Raw genomic sequence first — 16,150 nt, 5'->3', positions numbered from 1 at the left:
TGGAAAATTCTTGGACCGCCAAGCCAGTCACCTGATTTAAATCGAATTGAGCATGCTTTCTATATGCTGAACAAGAAACTTAAAGGAACTAAGCCCAGGAACAAGCAGGAGTTGACAGTGACTGCAGTAGAGGCTTGGCAGAGCATCACCAGAGAACATTTCAGCACGTTGTGATGTCTACCAATCACCAACTTAAAGCAGTCATTGCATGTAAGCAATATGCAAAAAAGCACTAAACATGACTGCTTTAATGTACTTACCATTACTTTGTTCCAAGCATTATGGTGCCCTGAAATGAGGAGGACTATGTCTGAAATGTGTACTTTAATCACATTAAGAATTATTTGGTTTTGAATTTTACACTGAAGAGCAAAGACTCAAAGAAAAATGTGACTCTGTCCCAAACATTATGGAGGGCACTGTATATCCCTTCTGGCCTGGAAACGGCCTGAGATCCCGCGGGAGGAGCTGGAGAGTGTCGCTGAGTAGAGGGATCTCTGGGTTTCCCTCCTGGACCAGTTGCCTCCGCAAGTCTCCAGGTTAGGATTTGGAGTCTTGTGCAACGCCTCAATGGTTCCAGTTGTACGAGGTAAGGGCAAGTCTTCATTCCTTTCTGTTTTTAAAGAAGCACCTTTCAAATCATGTTAATTACTTTCCTTGTGCCATGTTACATCTGCAAGTCCAATTAAGAGATTCAAAGTGAATACAGCAACCAGCACGTTTCGGGTCCTGTAGATTTTACTTTTGCCAAACATGTATAAATGCAAAGAAACTGGGATACAAATGAAAAAAGTCAAAATTGCTTTAAAGAGGTATTTTACACTTAAAAGTGCACCCCCCCAGTCATGCTGATTTTAGACCTCTGTGGGGATCTAATCTTCCCTCTGGAAATAAACTTTTGGGTTATTATGTTTGGAAGCTTTTGTTGAGTAGTAAAAGATGAAAGTCTGAGCCATTACGATGTTATCCTGGAGGCTGTCCATGTCCAGTCATTCATAATTCTCTCCTGATGGTGAACAGTCAACCCTGTGATTTCCTCTGAGGTTGAGCTGTCATGATATTGTTCTAACTTTTGAATATCTAGTCTGACACTACCTCACTTTAGCTTTCTCTGAAACAGTATTTTCATGTTTCACTTTGACTGTATGTATACCGTATGTAACGCATGGCTCTGTCAAATTGTTTCGGGTACTAATAATGGAAACTACAAACAAGTAATCATGATTGAAACAATTAAGTATCACAGTGGTTGAAAAATGTTACTAGACTGAATTTTTGTATAAGACTATCTCCTTTCTCTGTTTCTGCCAGAAATGAACTTTATTACTGTTCCGCAACTAGAATCATGCCTCTCCAGAGCTTTCAGCGATTTGTTTTTTATCAACTTTGTTGTAGGCTGGAAAATTTAACCGATTCATTGCACTTTTAATTGACATACTTAAAACTTATATGAAAGCCCACCAATAACCACTAAATCAACCTAAAAAAAACTTTTAGATGTTGAACAATACCTGGGAACAGGCTCAGGAAGAGATATTTCAAAGTTTGGAGCCGACACTTGCTAAACCAAATTAAATACCACATTGAAACTGGTCAAAATCCTTGCTCTAATTTCAAAAGCCAAAAAAAAGTCTGCACCATAAACCCTACACCACATTTTTAAAATCTTTTGAAAAGTCAGTTTTGTTCACCATGTGTTTCAAAAGTCTTTGTTAACAATTTACTGATGAAAGTACTGTTTGCTAGTAGCTACAGGGCTTCTAAATATGAATGTAGACATGGAGCCCTGCATAGTGACATGTCTCATGTTAAGATCACCTATTTCCAAATTGAAGAATAATAAAAAACATCACTGTTCAGATAAAATAGTCTTACTTACATTATAGCAAACCACATTGTGATGTAATGTTTGTTTCAACATAAAAGATACCAGGAAGTGTTGTTCACTACAGCATTGCCATGATGCTTATCTGATTCATCAGCCTTTGTACATTTGTATTTGGTTAGCTAACCTCTTTCCCAGTAGTGATAATGGTTGTCAAGTCGTGCCTTGTTTGTTTGCTCAGAGTATAAAAGCCAACTGCAGGAAATTAATTTTCAATTTTAGAGTCTTACATCAAACATTGGAAATGTGTGTCATGATGGATAACACAGAGGGAACGCATCTCTTTTCCTAAACAGAGGGGTAGGATAAATAAAAAGCAGTAATAAAATAAAATTTGACAGTGTTTTTCAAGTTAAAGACTTTGTTGACTGGTCAGACAAAGTCATTATTCAGTTATGACTTCCATAATGATGTTTCCTCTGTTCCATGACATCTATGAAGAGCAGCTGTTCAAACTGTAGCTACAAAATGAAGCATATTAATGGTTATTTTTTGTAAAGACATGGAGGTGGTTTTTCTTTTCTACAGTTTTCTTTTACAGTGAAAAGAGACCTGTCTAACACAAGCTAAGAACTCCTGGCGAAACTTAGACTGAGTGCATACATACAGGTACATGTTAATAGCAGCGTTGCTGAGGCATAGCATGGTGCCAGTGTCAGCTGCTATATTTATCCTGAAGTTATAATCATTACGATCCATGGTGTACATATCAGTTGTGCGGAGGATGATCTGAGTTACAGCACGGGTGACAGACAGTAGCACAAAACTCATAGATATAGTCACGAGTAGAACCACAGATTTTCTCTTCCTCGAACGAAGAAGGGGCCTAACTTTGTGAATCCTGGAAGTCAAAACTGCAGAGATGTGAACCCGGTTGCTGAGAGAAATAAGTCGTAGGGTCAATCCGTTAAGTGTCAAGATGACGACAAAAGGGAAAATGTAGGCTTGTATTGTTTGAAACCAAACCAGGGTGTGTATGAACTGAGTTGGGGCCTCTGGTTTATATATACACAAGGTCTGATTGTTTTCATGGACCGAAGCATTAGACCAGTAGTAAGGAATAGCAAAAAGAAGACTGAAGACGAAGGTGGTTATTATAGTCCACACAGCACATCTCGGACTGCAGATTTTTGTTTTAATTTTCCACGTGTGGATGCTGATAAAACGTTCCACTGTGAACAGAACCACCAGCCATGTTGACGCATTGAAGGCTCCGTAGTTAAAAACGTCTCTGAGGTTGCACCACGGATCATAATTCCAATATGGCTCCTTTTGGTGGTACTTAAAAGATAGCTCAAGAACCACAATGAAGATCAGAACAAGGTTGTCAGCCACAGAGATTGCCATCAGATAGAAAGCACTGGATCTGGAGAGCATGCAGTTCTTCCTCCAGATAATCAGAAAGGTGATGGCGTTGGCTGAGGACAAGAAAAACATGTCATTGAAGGGATCTTATGTCTCACATTGGTCAAATAACTAACATTATCACCGCTTACCAAGTCCCCAAATGGCAAAGAACAAGAATTACTGTATTCATTCACCTAACGGCTCTGACGTGTACTTACATGGGATACCCACGGTTGCCAGGGCAGGGTAGAAAACCTCTTGCAGAGTTACCATCCAGTGTTTGTTTTGGGTATTCATATCCTCACACCGCAGAGAGTGCTGTGAAGTGCAGCATCATGGAAGCCTGGAGGCTGAATATACTCATGCTGTTAAGGAGCCATACGGTCACTCCCACCTCATCTCATATACAATCCATGGTGTGTGCCAACATTATCGTGTTATTCCAACTCAGAAGACCTAAATGTATTTATGGCACTGGAATGTCAGGACAAATTTGAAAACAAAGACCATAGCAGTATTTTCAAGCTCACTGAGTTTGTGACTAATTATTTAGAAATGTGAAAAGCTTATTAAGACAAATGACCACCTACTTGTGAATGAAAAAATATATTAAGTGGCTTTATAGCCAAAAAAATGATCTACTTATGAAACGCATTCACGATAATGCTTTGAATTGATTATATCACCTTGCCGAACATCCCGACTTTTCATCTTTTGTAAACTTGACTAACTATTTGGTTCCTTTCCTAAAATATTTGAAGCTAAAAACATTCCTATCAGCCTGTACTGTTTTCAAAATAAATGAGCAAATTATACAATGCAGGCATGCTAATCTAAGGTTTACATGGCAAACTTTACCTATTAAATATCACAGTGTGATTGTATTGATCTGGTAACACAACTATACATTTATCATACTGTATATCCACTTAGACATTGCAGTAGATTGTCCACCTTTATGATTTCATTAACATTTACACCTTTTATGTTTTTGAAACTTTGCTTCCCAGCGGAATCCACATCAGCTGGAATATTTTTAGTTTTGATTCATTGAGAAGGCTAAGGTCAAGACGGTCACAAGTTATTTACATTAACTATCATGTTGAGTTACACAAATTAACTTGAAATAGCATTTGCCTTTCTGGGATTTCATTCCATGATGCTTTGCTTTACTTTACTCCAGATGAGAAAGAAAAATGCAACAAGCACTTATCTTGTTAATTCACAACTGCAGACATGGAATTGATTTTTTTCAAGATATATTAGCCTGTTTCCTTAATGCTGTGTAAGAAATGGACTATTTTATGTTAATATCAGATGGAATGCTTAAATGAAAACCAGTGCAGGCTCTGTGGTTTCTGTAATTCAAATCAAACAACATAAACTGGAAGAACTTTGAATAATATAAGAAGAACACAAAATAAATCAGAAAGCCCTGAACATCCTCTCCATTGTTCAAACTGACTTTCTTAGTCGAAGTCCACCAGTTGATTTTTGTGCCAGGACAACTGAAGTAACACTTTTATTTTTATTATGAGGCTAGAAAGAGACTTTTTTTCTGTTTGGAAGTAGCTTTTCCGCGAACAACAAAGCCTAACTCACAATCTCTTTCCAGCTTTTCAAAGTTTTCCACACCTTTCTGCATGATTCTGCCAGGCTCTTAACTGGACCACACAAGTCATCCCCTCTCATCAGCACGATGACTGATGAGAGCCGACGAACAAGGTCTGTTCGTATTCGAAGAGGAATCTTGATTTAACAGGCTGAGAAATTTATATGGTTTATCAAACTGATTATACAAGATGACTGTGTTGTCAGCTATGTGTCCCGATGGATCGCTCATAAGACTTCCATTATTTTCCTAGCTGTTGTGTTGGTTTTGTGCCTCTGTCAAATCTAGCTCTGTCTTCAATGACTTATCCAATTTGGCCAAAAGTCTAGAAATTAAGTATGCCAGGAACGGCATGTTTGATTTTTTGTTTGTATTATTCACCAGGACTGATAAATGTCCTGTCATTGAAAGTCTTATATTTGGATTCTGAGAATTTGGTTTTGGATCAGTCTTGTTCTAACAGTTGGTGGTTGATCTGGAAAAGCTTGACCCTCATCACTCAAAACATTTTTAAGAAAAATTTCTCTGTTCAAGGCACTTTCTCTCTAGATGTCCTGCTGTGTTTCTGCTGAGACTCTGACTGGAATAAATATGAGTAATGTTCAAGGATCTTATGACTAATATCTTTAATATGAAAGAAATGTTACTGTGCCGTTCCCAAAGCACAGTTATGCAGATGTAGCATGTTAACAGTTTCACATAAATAATTTTAGGTCAGTAAAATCTCTTTATCATTATGAACCTTTCACCTTGTAGCTCAGATATTGTGTTCTTTTTGAGGTCTATTCTTGGTAATGTGGCAGTGTCTGCTTCCTTGTTATATCGGTCTCTCCAGTCATGTGGTTTTTGTAGAAAAATCAACTGAACAGTTATGTGTTGCCAAGCTTGCTCCCCTATATTTTTGGATGCTGTGTTTGCATATTAATTGTAGGATGAGATTTTTTTTTTTCTATTTTCATGGTTGTATAACGGTAAAGACACACACTTCCACACCAAATATTGTTAGAATCCTTTGATTTCAGTCAGCAAGTCTAGGTGTTGTTTTTTTACTCCACATATAGGTTTAAAGTGCAGGAAATAAATGGAATTCGATGTAATGCATGCTCACGCTCGCCCCTACAGTTAAAGCTGCAGTCTGCAACTCTTTTTCAAGCATAATGCCTGGAACTGTCTGGGGATTCTGAAAGTAGTACATTAAATACCCCAATACAAAAAAAATTAGTTCTCTAGGTCCCCTATATGTCCCGCTAGGTCCCTCCAAAGCCAGCAGGTTTGTTTACAAAATTGCAGACCGGACCGGTAAAAGGTAACCAATCAGGTTTACGAGCTGGGCTCTGCTGCCTGTCAATCACCGATTGTGCACGCGCGATACAAGGTAGGCTCGTCCCCACGCTTATTTATCTGGATTATTGAACTTCATTACGGTCTAGTCTACTTACTGTGTCTTCCATGATCGCAAATGACAGGTGAGTTGATGAATGAGGAGTCATGTAGGCGCATCTGGCGTGCACGTAGACGTGCACGAGTTCTCATGTGTTTTGATGGGGCGGGACAGGAAGTTGAATAACTTTTTATTTTTCGGTTAAAAAATAAGCATTTCTTGCATTTTGCGACTACGGAGGTCACCGTTTTCAACTTCAAGCGTTCTGATAGATCATGTAAACTCTTAAAATGCCAAAAAGTAGGACTTTACGTATGACAACAACAAATCCTGCAGACTGCAGCTTTAATTTAAAATCACTAATTAACCTGACATGCATGCTTTTAGATTGTAGGAGAAAGTTGAAGTTCTACCATTAACAGAAAGAATTCCACACAGAAAGAACCCAGCCAAGATTCAAACCAGGAGCATACTTGCTATGAGGCGGCTATGTTAACCGCCACACCACTGTGCAACCCATTATGAGTAGTGTGGCATGTAAAAATATCTGTGGACGGGTTTAGTCAAAATAGTACTGTCCCAAGTGCACAAGATGAAGTTTTCATGAAAACCTTCATGCACGTAGTCAAGGTCAACATGACAGTTGAGGTCATGGTGTGACTTCTGGATAATAAGTTATGATAATCACTGCAAGGCCGCATGGGTCAGAACTTCAACTTGTTTATGGGCACATTTGATCTGTTAGGTTGTCGGACAGCTCAACTGGTTGAGTGGTTGGCCCATATACTGAGACTGAAATTCCTCGATGCAACTGGGCCAGGCTCAAGTTCCAGCCCGTGGCCCTTTACTGCATGTTGTCTCCCTCTCTCTGACCTCTTTCATGTCATGCTGCTTTCAAATATAGGCCTCCAGTGCCAAAAAGAAAAAAAATTAGTTTCCTATGGTATGCAAATGTTTTGGTTACTTAACTCACACTTGGCTAGTTTGTGATTTTTGACCAGACCATTGAGATGTCTTACAGATGGGTAGAATTAATTATCTTGTCTCTTTTAGCCCATGAGTTCTTGCTGTCTGTTTCAGTATCTCCATGTGAAACGTTACGGTCAATAATTGTGGGTTTCTGTATAGAAAAAGTGAGTGATGCCTACTCTCATAGCCCTAAGTGCAGTACCTACTGTGAAAGTTTTTATGTGCACCCAGGTGTTGTATTTCCATTAATGCTGACTGGAGCTGGAGACGATACGACCCATGACTGGTGTAGAATTATTTGAACCGAGACTGAATTGAACATGTTCCCAGAGAACTCAAAACCCTGTTTTGAGAGTTTGTTAACTGTTTTTTTTTTTTTTTTTTTTTTTTATAACTAAAGAAACAAAGCTCTATTCAAACTAATTTACAGCTTAGCATGGCTTTTAAGAGCACACAGATCTGTCCTTGTTATACACAAATTGAATAAACAAGATAAAGTGTCTCAATTTGTAAGCTTTAGTGGTCTTGTGGCAGTGATTCAATCCCCTACTTTTTAAGCTGTTCCTTCACAAGCTGCTGCGCAGGCACACTGATGGGACAGAATTTATTGAACTTTTACAACCTTTTGTGGAACTGCTCTGCAGAGGCATGTGTCTGGCTGAGCTGGAAAAATATAAGGATGATTGGATACAGCAAGAGAAAACACCTTCAGACACGTATTCTGGTTGCTATGTCAGACTAGTGCTTCTCTCTGCTGAGTGAGAGGACTCATCTGGAGAGGATTTCATGTCTCAGGCTGCATGGAGGGTCATCTTATAATTCATAGACACAGTCTTCCCAGGCTGCTCTCAACAATCTGGCTCTACTTAGTGCAGTGTGCAGCAGGGGTCCCTGCTCCTCCCTGCAGTAACCCGCTGAGGAGATATCTGAGTTTACTGATAGTCTGCCAGCAACACACAAATATATGACAGTGATTACCATGTGGTCCAGGGGTTGCATAAGCTATTAAGCCAGCCAAAAGATGTTTTTCAACCATTTCTGAAATTCACATTTGCCACTCGATATCCTGTTGTTGAATGATGTTAGTGTTGTGGTGCCACTCTTCTGTGGCAGATTATTTGTGTTTCAGCTCTCCCGTTGCAATAAAGCTGCTGATTCAAGGCTCATGTAGTCTAGCCTCTAGCCTTTCTCAAGCATTTTGGGAAACCATTAAACTTTAAAAAAGATTTAAACTGAAATGATTGAATAATAAAACAATTTGTCTTTTTTTGTTGTTGTTGTTTTGCCCAAACAAACACATATAATATAATATAAAAAATTCTTGGAAACAGAATGGAGGTGAACACAACTGGTATTAGCTCTTACAATGACTGATGTAAGTAAACATTGTAATATGTGTGTAGATTTTTATATGAAATAGATTAGCAGTTGTGTTGATTTCAGTTTAGTTAACAGATTTGGAGATTGTGTAAGCAGAGCACAGCGATGCCTACTTTTTTTTTTTTTTTTCTGTCCCCAACACCAGGATCACAGATGTTTACACTGGTCTGATTTAAGGATGAGAAGAAAAAATAAACTATTTGGATGATAATATGTGTTATTGTGAGCCTCCATTTTGGTAAATAAAAAAAACAAAAAGGCTTATAAAACTCTTTAATTGGTGCACTTTCAATCTCCATTGTTCCTGTATTGTGATGGCGTTACAGTCTCCTTTCATAGATGCCATATCATTTGAGACATCATGATGCAGCATTAAACGGAGATAAGTTTACTTTAGGAATTTTTCCCACAGTTTTCTTCCCCAGATGAGTGCCCTAATCAAAATTCTAGTGTGATGTAATGAAAGAAAAATGGTGAAAATCTCCCAACAAGAAACACATAGGAAGCAGTTGTCAAAGAAAACACAAAGTGAAGTTCTTCAACATCGTTTGAAAAAGAAAAGAGGAAATTTGAAGTGTTATAAGATATAGTGGCACAGAGGACCACGCAGAATATGAAAGTAAATGATAAGCCACACCAAAAAAAGTGCAAATAACATCATAGGGTATTAGAAAAAAGCAGACCCAGTCTTTGTCGCCATCTGTTGATCTTTAGTGAGCACTGCAGGAATCCTGCACAGTTTAATCATATAAGTAGAAAACCTGTAATACATATTAGTTTACATATAGCAAAGCCAGAACAGTGTAACTGAATCCTAACCGGAGGTCCTGCATTGAAATGCTTCTTGAAACCATAAAGTGTTCGACTTGTGTCAAATAAATCACTGTGAGAAATATTTCAGGCCATTGTGATGAACCCTCACTTGGTGCACAATATTTTTGTTTCCATGGAGTCTTGGATCATAAACACTCCCCTGTGCAAATCTCAGTTATTCGTATGAAAAAATATCATTTAATTGCAGTCATGGAAAAAAAAAATTTAATGTTTTTTTTTATTCACCATAACATAAAACATTTTATTTATCAAGGGTTAAGTTATTGTTTCTTTTAGTCCTCTTTCATTACGAATAGTCTGCATGCTCACCCACCCTATACTGCTGACAGTGTTTTCAGGCAGGCACGCACTGATCCATTGCACTGGCTACAACTCGACATCATTCTGAGAGGATTGCGCTGGATTACACCAGTTTTGCATTTTTCATGCAAAACTGCTTAGCAAATTTGAAGACAAACATAAATCAATGACGAAGGCAGATCAAACTGTAATATTTTGGAGGGGTTTATTACGCTTGTGTTGGACTGACATTGCTGAATCACGAAAAGATGAACATCACTTTAGGAAGGAGATGTATCAGATAATACAGCATCACAACGACAGTCATTAGTATGACATTGTTAAAAACCTAAACCATCAGTTATCAGAAGATAATTGCATCCACTTGTGCATTTTATTTTCATTTATTTTTCTCTTATAAAGGAATTTAAATACCCCATTTCTCGTAATTGTACATCTTTCCAAGACGGAGAAAATAGCACCGGCACCAAAACTTTCTCATGAAAATAAAAGGGGATCGTGCAAGAAAGAGCGTTTATATAGAACTTTGACCATCAATTTAATTTATGACTATAGACACAAATTCCTCAATTTAACTACTCCCACCAGCTGCTTTACAGCATGTGAGTACATCCACTCCATATATTGAATAAACTGTCATCTGTCAGCCGATGGCTTGTTGAATCTTGTCTTGACATTCAGACTGTATATTATAACATAAGTTAAACATCAGAGGTGTGTGTTTTTTTTTTTTCCATTCGCCTCAACTTAGATATTTTCACACTATTTTGCTGAAAGTTCAGACCTGCCATGATGCACTGAGCAACTCTGCTATCTTTATTCTCCATGTACATACAGTATACGACGACGTTGTCCAAACTTGTATCTGTCTTTGTGCTTTCTCAGTAGATATCCCTGGTCTGGTGTTATGTTGGTCGCCTGTCCTCTCAACCCCTTGCCAGATGGCCCTCCTTCCTGAGTCTCGTGCGGCTGGAGGTTTCTTCAAGTTAAAGCGAGTTTTCCTCTAAACTGTTATCTTGTGCATGCTCCGTATGAGAGAGTGAATCGAAGAAAAGTTGTGATCCACGGTTTCTTTTTATGAAATGACATTATGTAAACTAGACTAATTTGGACTATCATGAATTTGATTTAATTGGATTACGCCTGGATTATGCCATAAATGCATGATCAAAATCTGTAAGCATACCATAATAAAGTAATATTTATTTGAGAGTAAATTATCTCAAGTAAAATTGTTTGTGCATTTTACTGTCTCTGGCAAGGAAAACTGAAAACCATTGGATGTGAATGTGTTAAGGAGTAAGTGATGTGCTCATCCTGAGCAAAACCTCCTCTGTCTTTTATTACCTCACGCCGCTGCTCAATCATTGGTTTTGTCACAGTTCAATCACAGGTGGGACAATGCATAGGTGTCATCTTGGTGCTCAACAGCCATGAGTTGAATAAAGAACTAAGATAAAAGCTGAGGTCAGTCCCTGTGCTCAAACAGGAAAAAGTGGATTTCAGCCTAGCACTGCATGACCTTAATCTGCAGGATTAGGCCAGAATAAAGATCACGTCGGTGTGTTTGCCTAAGTGTATATGCATGTTGTGTATTAAGTGTGGGCGCTCTTTTTTGTTTTGTTTTGTTGTTGTTGATTTCTTATTTTTTTTGTATTTTTCGTAAGAAAAATGCCTGTGTTGCATTTGCTTGCACACTTTTGTATTCCAGCATAGGGGATAATGAGTTTGACCACTCTGATGTTCAGGGCCACATGTGTGGCAGCAGCAGCAGGCGGGTGAGGCGGGAGGGAGGGAGGGAGGGAGGGAGGGGCCCATGGGTTAAGAGCTAAAGCCGCTTGGCCCAGATGAAGATGGCTCTCAGGCTCTCTGCCAATCAAAGCCCAGCCAGCAGCCCACTTTTACTGACAGGAGAGGAAAAGGGTGAGTTAGGCAACATGCACACTTGATGTTAGTGCCACCAACAGCAATTTTTTATATAAAGTGCATGTAAGAGTAGAGCATTACAGGGGAAAGTACATAATTCGAGCTGTAATCAAAGTTTAATTAAGTTACTGTAACCAATGTTTTTATCCATCCATTTATTTTCTATACCCACTGAATCCAGTTGAGGGTCGCAGGGGGGGTGCAGCCAATCCCAGCTGCCACTGGACCGGAGGCGGGGTACACACTGGACAGGTTGTCAGTCCATCAAAGGGCACCGCAGAGACAGATGACACGAACAACCGTGCAAGCACCCTCTCACTCCAAGGGACAATTTAGAGTCGTAAATTAACCTAACATGCTTGTTTTTGGGCGGCGGGAGGAAGCCGGAGTACACGGTGAGAAGCCACGCATGCACGGGGAGAACATGCAAACTCCACACAGACAGCATTCCCAGCCGAGATTCAAACCACGAACCCTGCTTGCTGTGAGGCAATAGTGCCAACCACTGCGCAGCCCTCAATGTTCAATCATCATTTCTAAACTGCTCATGACAATAAACCCACAAAAAAAAAGATCTCCCACCCTCATCTCTACAGAGTATTTTGTCTTCATCTTTTGGCTTTTACAGCCCACAACTTTTAGCCCACAGCTTTTGTCAGATTACTTTCTGCCTGTCTGCCTGTTATATAAGGCAGACAGCTGTTCCAGATGGTGAACAAAGTGGAGTATTTATTATATAGTATTTATTATAGCCAATTACCTCAAGAGTTAATGTATTCCAAAGCACAGGTAATAGGAGAGTGCTGATTGGACTTAGACTTGCTCAGGACTCCAAGGAAATAGATGCTGATATTGTTGAAAGTTTTCCCTGCCTATGGACAACTGCTAAGAGCCTTTGGGTTAGATGTGGGCTTGTACTCGCACTGAGTAATGATGTCCTGTGTTACACTTACATGTTACCATGGTTAATGAAAAGTTAAAACTCCTGCACATCATGGCTACTCTTTAAAGTCCACCTGAAATGTCTGACTGCTGACTGTCTGAGTGCTGTTTCCTTTATCTTATTCATATACTTCCTATGAAACCAAAGCTGGGGGAGGGCAATCCTCAATCCATCCATCCATTTTCTACACCGGCTTTATATAATCAGGGGTGGTGGGCGTTCCTTCTGTGTGTTAAAGGTGCAAACCATCACACCACTATGCAGCCCTCAATCCTGCTCTGGATGCCTTCAGTCCTCTCTGACTGCTCAGCTTCTGTGCATCAGCTCTATTTGAATTTTTTTTTTTGATGAAGCATTTCATTGGATGCCAGTCCATCATAGGCCCCCCAATTGCAAAACTACCATACCAACACTTTCAAATATGATTACGAATATATACAACACAGATTATATTTTCATTTATGCTGGTGCTGCAGTTAGTGGAGCAAGATAAATGGAATTAAAACACTTGGCCCTTTCAGTCCTGAGGCTTCTTTCAAAACAGCATTTCAGACTTACATGTTCTGTAATAAAGGGTTTTCGTTAACCTGTCCATTGAAACATTTTAATTCTCAGCCTCTATGAAAACTGGAAAAATGAAAGGAAAAGCACTTTTTAGAAGAAAACTTGTGATATTGATGCAATGTGTGTCACTCGAGACTTGAAACTTGCAACAACATTTATGTTTACAACAACTGAACGCATTGATGTTAATCTGCTTGAAAAGTTTTATTTGTAATACAATTAAAAAAAAAAGCGCAATTGTTGTGTATTTGAATCAAATTTCTTTTTTTTTTGTCCAATTAGCTGACCACTTAGACCAGAACTGGCCCTTACAGGTGGCACACCCTGAAGACAAAGGAGCCAAAACAGAACGATGCAGTGAACAATAAGAGAAAAATAATGATTGAAGCATTAAATCATATCAATTATATAGCACATTTCATGTACAAACAGTTCAAAGTGCTTTACATAAAGTAAAAGCATTGCAGCAGGGAGTGCAAGAAGCATTAAAAATACATAAAAGAATATAAAGAAAAACAAATAAAATCATTTAAATGAATTTAAAAACAGGCAACAGTCTAGATAAGTTAAAAGATATTTCATGCATAGACACATGAGAACAGAAATGTTTTTAACCTGGATTTAAAAATGTCTACATTTGGTGAAAGTTTAATCTCCACTGGCAGTTTGTTCCACTTATTTGCAGCATAACAGCTAAATGCTGCTTCTCCATGTTTAGTTTGGACTCTGGACTGGACCAGCTGACCTGAGTCCTTGGATCTAAGAGCTCTGCTGGGTTTATATTCTCTGAACATATCACAGATGTATTTTGGGCCTAAACCGTTCTGGGATTTGTAAACCATCAGCAGGCTTTTAAAATCTATTCTGTGACTGACTGAAGCCAGTGTAAAGATTTTAAAACTGGTGTGATGTGTTCAGATCTCTTAGTCCGGGTTAAAACTCCAGCAGCAGCGTTCTGGATGAGCTGCAGATGTTTAATGCTCTTTTTGGGAAGTCCAGTTAAAAGAGCATTACAGTAATCGAGTCTACTGGAGATGAATGCATGGATGAGTTTCTCCTGGTCTTTTTGGGAGAGGAAACCTTTAATTCTGTTGATGTTTCTGAGGTGGTAAAAAGCTGCCTTGGTGACAGCTTTGATGAGGCTGCTGAAAAGCATGTGAACATTTTCTGCTATTTGTCTAAAGCAAAATGATGAATCTATAGATTAGCATAATATTAGTACAGGCTTAATTAACATAACTGCTCGCAGTTCATATTTCAGCTTAATTATGTTAATTAAGCAAAAATATGTTAATTAACCTAAAACCATACTATCAAAAAGCTTTTACTTCTTTAATCTAGTTGTTTATTTCATATCTCTAATCTTTCCTCTAAAAAACGCTCATGTGCTTTTCGCACATGGGCTCTTGATGACAGTAATCAGTCAAATATTTCTCACTCTTGGAAATCTTGCCAAGATTTAACAATGAATTTATTGACTTCTTCTTGCTGTCATTTAAACGTTCTGATGGCTTTTTTTGCATTGTAGTTAAAGCGGAGATAAAGGAATGTATGTTTAAGGTATCAATCAGCTCTTATTGAGCGTGGTGGGGTAGCTGGTTTCTGCCAGTGAGGATAAAGTCTATTTGAACATCTGCCAAAATTCAGAGATCATGTAACCAGAAATCGCATGCAGTCAGCTCTGACTTAATGTGCAAGCGTATAAATACTAATGGTTGGAGGGGTTATTTCATCTATTAAATCCCAGTTGTGTTTGGGCCACTTTGCTGTGTCTTTACACAATGCAGTTGATGTGGATTAGTGATGCTCCACCGTAAACTTCAGTATGGGACATGAAACATGGTCCAAGCAAAAACGTGTAATCCACAAGCCTGCAGCTTTTTACCCTTAACCAACCACCATGTAACTTCTGTCCACTCCTTTGGGTCTTTTTTCTTTCTTCAATGTTCTTCTTATTGTGTACAACTATATTAGCCCATTCTTTCCCTTGTCCTCTTCCCTCATAATATGTCATTTCTGTTCATTATTTCTAAACAGCTCTGTTATTTTGCATTCCTCACATGTTGTCGTTATGGTGACCTCCACGGCGCTGTAATTAGAAATCTCTTAATTCCTATTAAAATACAAATGGTTGAGTTTAATTGACAAACATTACATTACATTACGGTCATTTTGCAGACGCTTTTAACCAAAGCGACTTACAATAAGTGCATTCAACATCGGTAGGCAAAAGAACTTCAGGTCACAAGAAATCATAAGTGCATTTCCTTCCAAAACCAAACACTCCAGTAGAGCATTTGTCACATTGCAGGTCATTTGGCACAACCTCTTCAGTTCATTTTCATTTATAAACCAAATACAGGGATTCTTATATTACAATTACATACCATCAGTACCAAAATATTTCCACTGATGACTCTTAATTCATACATATTTGTCTTTTTATTTTCACCAAGATATTTTTGAATAAATTAAATAAATGAATAGATGGCTCCCACGCCATGGCTCCAAAGGTCTGCTCCCACACCGAGACAGTTCAGCCAGTGCTTATGGTTACAGTGAGAGTTAACTTCACAGAGTTATGCAAGTGCAGCCTCAAGCTCTCCCACAGATAATAGACCGTAACCACACAGAAATGTATAAAAGAGAGACGTAGCAAGGGAAAAATATAACAAAAGAGGGATGAATAGATAGTAATGAAATGGAATCTCATCTTCTGTCTGAAATGAACATCAAAGAATATGCTTAAACTCAGGAGGCAGTGCTTTGTCATTCGACTTGTATCCCCTGTGTCTCTCAATCCTTTTCCATCCATCTCTAATGATGAGATGGATGCTGGTGACCGTGCGTGAGAGAGAGAAAGAGGGAGGGAGGGAGAGGGAGAGGGAGATAATACTTTCTGAATACATGATGAATGTAGTCATCAGGCTTAAACTGACTGGGGGGGCAAGTGGCGCGCAGAGACCAAGAGCGTGCATGTGAGTGATCAGCATCCACTCTCCCCTGCAG

Source organism: Odontesthes bonariensis, chromosome 10, assembly GCF_027942865.1.
Source record: "Odontesthes bonariensis isolate fOdoBon6 chromosome 10, fOdoBon6.hap1, whole genome shotgun sequence".
NCBI lineage: Eukaryota > Metazoa > Chordata > Actinopteri > Atheriniformes > Atherinopsidae > Odontesthes > Odontesthes bonariensis.
Note: the sequence above shows the minus strand (reverse complement) of the source record.